This window comes from Lagopus leucura, unplaced genomic scaffold (genome assembly GCF_019238085.1).
Source record: "Lagopus leucura isolate 7727_CA_CO unplaced genomic scaffold, USGS_WTPT01 Super-Scaffold_100064, whole genome shotgun sequence".
NCBI lineage: Eukaryota > Metazoa > Chordata > Aves > Galliformes > Phasianidae > Lagopus > Lagopus leucura.
In genome coordinates this window covers 794,118-801,529 of record NW_024962308.1, presented here as the reverse complement: position 1 = coordinate 801,529, position 7,412 = coordinate 794,118, and the positions used below count along the sequence as shown (strand labels likewise).

General features: G+C 48.9%; 1 protein-coding gene across 3 annotated transcripts in view; it reads left to right on the top strand.

Moving 5' to 3' along the window:
- Positions 1-5,809: 5,809 nt before the first annotated feature.
- LOC122188462 (excitatory amino acid transporter 4-like) overlaps positions 5,810-7,412 on the top strand; it is a 30,278-nt gene continuing 28,675 nt past the window's right edge. For 2 of the 3 annotated variants that reach the window (XR_006181581.1, XR_006181582.1), the window contains exon 1: positions 5,810-7,411. The gene's annotated coding sequence lies outside the window, so the exon portion shown is untranslated. The remainder of the gene's footprint in view (position 7,412) is intronic. The other variant, XR_006181579.1, reaches the window with a different exon arrangement.

Here is a 7,412-nt window from a genome sequence, read left to right as displayed (position 1 = left end):
GGGTAAGTCGCGCCTGGCAAGCTTGTTGGCCTTTTATGATGGAGTTACAGCATCAGTGGATAATGGAAGAGCAACTGACGTCATCTACCTGAACTTGTGCAAAGCGTTTGACACTGTTCCACACAACATCCTGGTTGCCAAATTGGAGAAAAATGGATTTGATGGATGGAGCTCTCGCTGGATGTAGCATTGGCTGGATGCTGGCACTCAGACAGCTGTCAGCAGCTCAGTGTCCGGGTGGAGACTGGTGACGAGTGGTGTTCCTCATGATCAGTGCTGAGACTGGTGTTATTTAGCGTCTTTGCAGGTGACATGGGCAGTGGGATTGAGTGCACCCTCAGCAAGTTTGCAGATGACGCCAAGCTGAGTGATGCAGTCAACATGCCAGGGGGAAGGGATGCCATCCTGTGGCACCTGGGCAGGCTGGAGAGGTGGGCCCATGCCAAGCTCCTGGAGTCCACCAAGGCCACGTGCAAGGTCCTGCACCTGGGTTGGGGCAATGGGAAGCACAGATACAGGTTGGGTGGAGAATGACTTGAGAGCAGCCCTGAGGAGAAGGATTTGGGGGTGTTGGTGGGTGAAAGACCCAGTGAGAGCCATCAGAGTGCGCTCACAGTCCAGAAGGCCAACCAGATTGTGGGCTGCATGAAGAGGAGTGTGACCAGCAGAACGAGGGAGGTGATCCTGCCTTCTGCTCTGCTCTTGTGCGACCCCACCTGGAGTACTGCATTCCATTCTGGGGCAACAACACAAGAAGGACATGGAGCTGTTGGTGTGGGTCCAGAGGAGGGCCACAATGATGGTCAGAGGGCTGGAGCACCTCTGCTGTGGGACAGGCTGAGAGCTGGGGCTCTTCAGCCTGGAGAAGAAACAGCTTCTAGCAGCCTTCCAGTACCTGGAAGGGGCCTACAGAAAAGCTAGGGAGGAACTTTTTATAAGGACATGTAGTGACAGGATGAGGGGAAATTATTTTAAACTGGATTTAGATTAGATATTCAAAAGAACTTATTTTCTATGAGGCTGGTGAGACACTGGAACACACTGCTGAGAGAGGTCATGAATGCTCCCACTCTGGAGGCGTTCAAGGCCAGGCTGGATGTGGCTGTGAGCAACCTGGTATAGAGGGAGGTGTTCCTACCTATGGCAGAGGGTTGGAACGAGGTCATCTTCAAAGTTCCTTCCAACCCAAACTATTCTGTGATTCTATGAAACGCAAGCTCGCCTGTATACAGTGATACTTATCTGCATGCATATATATTTACATTCCTGCACAGGTACACATGCATGCAAACACACAGAGTCATGGAGAAATACAGTACCTCAACTTTCTTAGTGCCATCCATAAATAACAGCCAGCTTTGTAAGTGATGCATACAGTCATAGCTGGCTCAGCCATCACTGAAACTAAATGTCGCAATGTCTCTTTCTAGGTCTCTATTGCTGTATTCACTCATGCTTGAGTGTGCACCATGCCATGGAAGCTCTCTGCAGGGGCATTGTCACTATCCTCCACAGTAGGACTGTGTCTTTCAGAACATGTGCTGCTGAAGCAGGCACTTCATCTGTTCTCAGTAAGCTTGCTGTCCTACTCTTCCCCAACAGGTCAGTATTATTCAAGGGCTGTAACTTCCTGGAGTCAGAGGCCAAGACTGTTATCCCCCAGCTGATATCCATTGCCAGGGTGCCTCGTGTGACACGGTGCAATGCCTTCCATGACCTCCTCAACTACTCCAAGATACAAAGGTAGCTTGGGTTTCACACTTATGTGTTATACACACAGAACTCCTATGACTGAATCATCTGCAAGGGGAGTTGGCTGGCAAGCTTAGCAGAATACCAAGCAGTGTCATATGCAGCTGAGACCTGGTGTTAGCCCCAAATTAGATCTCTTTTTTCTTTTTGCTCCACACAAACAGCCTCACAAGAGGTTTACACCTCCCGTTGCCAACAATCACTCTCATTGCTTTCAGCGCCGGTCACTGTTGCTGTACATACACAGATGGATGGTATCTGCCTCACCCAGCAACCCTGCTCGTGTCCAGGGTCACTTGTTCCTGGTTTGCGGCTGTGACCACAGGGTCAGACATGAGAAGGTGGTGCAGTGGTTCTCCCCTGGGCTCCTCAGGAGCAGGTGGCCATCAGCATAAGGAAGGGGAACGTTGCTTCAGAGATGCTCATGGCTTTTGAGCCAGAATGGCAGGCAAAAATGACAATTGCCATAGAGACGGCTGAGGCCTGTGACTGTGAGACGTTGTATCACCCAACACCTGTGGTGGATGATGGGAATGCAGGAAGGGTTGGTCTCATTGGCCTGGCTTAAAAGGTGGCATGGTGTCCTTTGCCCTGCAGAGATTTGACCATGTCCAAGTGCCGGCCAGTTCCACCCCTGGACATTAGGCATAACAGTCTTTGTCTTCATATGAATGGTGGTAGAGATACATAGTGGAAATGCAGCAGTGATCTCCAAGATCTGCTGCACCTACAGCTGTAGAAGGCATTGGCAGAGGCTTCTGCTGGCATGCCAGGCTAGTTCTCAGCTATTTTGGATGCCTTATGTTCTGCATGTCTTGTTATCCATGCTAGATATCTGAGAGGCTAATGGCAGAGCAGTAATGGGCCATACAGGCAAGGTGTGTGCCCTTCCCAAAGCCCATCCCTTCTGGAGCAGGAGCAGGCTAGGCAGGCAATGTAGAAGCCAGGTTGCCCTTCTGCCCCTCTTCTAGAGAGGGACATCTCCCAGACATCTTCAGGCACTGCCTCCCAACACTTGTGTGTCTGACCACTGGTCAGCCATCCAGATCTGCCATTGACATCTCTGAGATGCCACAAACCAGGTTTCATCTTTTCTGGGATACTGTCCTGTTTCCTTCTGGCACACAGCTCTGCTCATCGGGACGTCACTCTTATGCCAGCTCAGAACCTGGCAGGCCATGACATAGCCCTTACTGTGGCTGTGATGTGATCACCAGCACCCACTAGGTGGTGGCCCAGCACAACAAAAGGAAGCTTCCTGGACCCCGAGAGCAGCTGGCCAGGTGTCTTTTGGCTTGAGGGACTTCAGGAATGTGCTAAAGCACAAGACCCGTGGGCACCATCTGAAAAATGGAGTGATCAAAAAAACCACCTTTTGTTTTGAGAGCTTCGTCTCTCAAAGTTGTAGCTGACTTCCAGCAAGGTGCATGTGTGGGAGGGCAGCTGAGCACACTTGTGATCATGAAGAGATGCCTCAGGATGGTCCCACGGTCTGTAGCACCCATGCCTAATTCTCCACAAACTTGAACCCAGTTCTCAGGATTTGACTCTCTGAACCCTCTGGTGCAAAACTGGGATCAGAGTGTGGGTTGTCCTCATGTTCTGTGTGACAGTGTGGCCTGAAAGGACGAACAGGAGCCTCAGTAACTGCAGCTGTTCAGGGGCTGAACTCAACAGCTTAGAACCTTCACAGAACTCTCTGCATTTCTGGGAGACCCTGGAGTTTGTGCCTGTGCCTATTCTGTGACTAGGATTCATGTTCAGAAGACTGTCCAGAATGCTGTGCAGGTAGAAGAGGAGGAAGACTTGGACCAGTTCTCACTGGAACCGCCTTCCCATCTGAGGAGTGTCAGTGTGCACAAATGGGTACCACCACGTCTGTGGGTCTGAATCCCAAAGCTGAATGCATACAGCCCCAGTCTTTCGACCAGTGGATTTTTACAGCAGCCCTCATCCTTCTGAACATAACCACTAGGTGGGGAAGCAGGCATTTCGTTTCACAGCATCTCTTACTCAGAAATTCCCCTGCTAGTGACTGTGCCCATGTAATGTCCCGAATCACCACATTCTTGCCTCTCTCTCTGGCATCTCTGAATGCCTACCTCAGAGGCCTGCTATGTAGCATCAGATCGTGGGATTTCAGCCCACCAGGGTTGGAGTGCTGCAGAGTGCTGCACTAGATCCCAAAAGAAAGACCCGAATCTGGAGGCATGCAGTGCACGGGTGGGGAGGGAAATGATTGAACAGAAGAGCTTTCAGATACGTTTGCAAACAAACATTACCTTTAGTCTCTTCTCTGTCTTCTATACAGCTGTTATTTTTTTAAGGATTTCCTGGCAGCCTGGAACATTTTTGCCTGCAGTAGAATCGAGGCCTGTCTTGGCTTCATGACCTACCGCTTTAAAATGCCATCACAACCAATTATTAAATTAGAAACAAAAGCTACAGACATACACTGTAGTGCATATGATGGGGGAATAAAAGGTTTGCGGTGTGATGCTGATGTGCCTGGTAATCACTGTTTGTTCTGAATGACAAGGTTATCAGCTGTGATGAATTTACCATGACAATTTTGTGCATTTAGAATGTTTTAGTGGAAAATCTCTCGTGTGAATTCCAGGTTTCATTCTAAGTGGTACCTTCCTGCAACAAGATCACAGGAGGCAATGCCCAAGAAATATGTGTATGTGTATAGATGTTGCTTCACATGTCGGAGATGGGCTGCTGATGGAGCTGGGAGGGCTGCAAATGACACAGAGCCATGTAACTGTGGCAGGTTCCCTCGTAAGCTTTCACCCAGAGCTAAAAATTGTTGTCCTTAAAGATAACCAGTGTGAACATGTCTTCAACACCCAGCTGCATAATTTTATTCAGCATTTGATTGAAATTAATATTGTTTCTCTTTAATGACTCCTGATGGCACTTGACTACGTCAAGCCAATGCCTTAAGCTCTTCTGGAGAGACTGAATTCCTGAGGAGCCAAAAAAATCACCTCCTGCTTATTGCGATCACACCGGGACTTCTGGAGAACTGCAGCAGTGCTGTGGAAGACCAGCACTTTCAGGGTGAGGAGTCTGCATGCACTCCACACCACACTGGACTGTCTGCACAAAACATGAGCATGAGATGCTTCTTTCTGTTCAGATATTAAGGGAGATTTAAGCAATTACAGCTGAAAAGAAAATGAGAACTGAAAGCCTGTGCCTAACTGCCATGTAATTAAGCGTTGGTATTTCTCATTTGAGGTTTCCAGTTTAGCTGAGTTCGAGCCATACTTGAGTTATCTTTATCTCTTAAGCCTTTCTCTGCTTGCTTCTTTACTACCTGATGAAGCTCTTGAAGACTGCATTGCACAAAAGCACACCTGAGGTCCCAGTTTCTCACTTAACACAGGGCTTTGCAGATGGGCTGCAGCTAGCCCAGTGTGTTGCAAAATCACACAAAAGCATTCCAAACTCTTATGCTCTGTTTACCTCTTGCACAACTTCCTCCTCAGAGCTGAGGTGCCCCTGCAATTCCATAGAATCACCAAAACACATGCAGTGGTTGATATCTTGAAACAAGTGTGGGCAACAGCCCCATGCATTGGCATGTAGGCTGCGTGTGAACCACACAGCAAGCACTGGCTGAGCACTGTGGGAGTGCATTCCCAGCAGGGTGCTTGCAGGCCCCATGCAGCTCCGTGCAGAGCACAGCCCTGCAGCTCAGCAGCTCTGGCCAGCAGGCATGGCAGGGAGAGTGGCGACAGCACTGTTCATTCTGCTGCTGCAGGTCAAGGCTGGGGTGTTCAGGGCTCAGGAAGGAGCTCATCTGGCATTTACCAGGGAGCCCTGTGTATGGCTGTGTGCTCTGAGAAGGTTATCCTTTGTTCTAAGTTTGCACATGGTTCATAATTAATGTCAGACAACATTAGTACCACTTGCAGTCACTTTTCTCTCCAGGACAAGCTGTCTCCCTCAGCTCTCTGCATTGCAAAAACTGAGTTCAAGCCTCCTGGCTCCATCACTTCAGCAGCTCCTGCTGCCCTCTGCAGCCCTTGCCCAACATCTGCCCACAGTGAGGGATTGGGGCACAAATCGTGCTCTTCCCACACCGCTGTCTGTGCAGCCTGGCAGATATCTGCAGTACACTGGAGGTTGCACTCACACTGGCTTCCAGCCCAGCTGGGAGGGCAGCAGCGTGGCCTCGCTCTTGGAGGCCAGCAAGAGTCAAAGTCACGAGAAGGAAAAAGAAGCAAGTCAGATGTGATGCTGTGTGGGGCTGGTGGATAACTGCTCCTCTCCAAAGGATTTATTTCCCTCTCACCTTGGTGCCTGGCTTTTCTCTGCAGCTGGAGGTTTGCAAATGCTGTTGTTCAGTCTCGGCAGGCAGAAGTTGGCCTCCGGACAACGCTGGGCGCCCTGCTGCCGTCCCGATGCTTCACTCCAGCTGGTGTTTTGCATGAAGATGCAGTGAGGGCCCTGTGAAGGTAATGCACGGTTTGCTGACTGATTTTGCGTGAAGGTGTTATGTTATCCATACAGGAGATTCCAAACTTGGAGAGGACTCCTGTCCAGGGGAAGCGTTAAAGGTGCTAAGACTTGCAAGTACTGGGAAATACTTATTCTTCTTCCTGGGGTTCGTAGATTTTGTGCTATTTCCCGTTCTCACAGCAGTGGGTGATGATGGGATGTCTGCAATACAGTTTGCTCTTCTTACTGAATTTGTGCACATTCAGGCTTTGTGAGAAGCTCACACACCTGCACTTTTCAAGAAGTAGCTTTCATTTTTGGTTTCATATAAGCAAAGGCAGGACACTGACTGTCACTTCACTCACTTTAGTTCCATCTTTCACATTTTCTGCAATAGCTCTGCAAGATGCGCACTTTAACCAGAACTTGAGAATTAAGTTATGTGCTAGATGCCTGGAAATGTTGGTTAGAGTGAGCGAACTTCCCTTCTTCAAATGTCTGTCCCTCTTCTGATACCTTATTTTAAAATAGCTGACCTGGAAAGTGGTAACAGACCTCCTCCATCAACTCATTTTTGAGGCAGTGTTTCAAATGTGTAGATAAAACTTAGACATGCATCTAAAAACCTGCCTAAGGGGAAGCATACAGTAGAATGGAAGCATTAGTAAATAGTCTTGTTATTCAGTACAGAAGGAAAATCCTTCAGAGAGCGTTTCCTGACTGCACCTCACTGCCCTTGTCAGTGCCAGGAGCAGCGGATTGCTGCAGGCTGCACGACTGTTTCTTGGGTAGTTGTGGAGATTTGCCCTGCACCTCCTCGTGCATCCAGTGATCACACGCAGCTGGGTGCCTTGTGGTTATTAGCAAGTGAGATGCTTTTTTAGGGATGTGACATTAAAAGTCTGAATAATGTTTGTTCCTTGATTTGCTGTTGAAATGTGTAGGTTTCTGAGATGCCCTCTGTACTCCTTTAGCATGTAGTATTTAAAGGAGCTCAGCAAAAGTACATTCAAAGCGTGGAGCATAGTTTCCAGGATTTACAGCTGCCTAATTCCTGTGGGATTTATTCCCAGTGGCTCTAATGGGTGTATGTGTGACCTAAGTGACATTGTAACACGAGGCTTTCCACCAGGCACTTGCAGGCGTTTCTCACTTCCTAACAGGGGATGAAACATACCTACAGTGAGCACAGCTGCAAATCCAGAAGG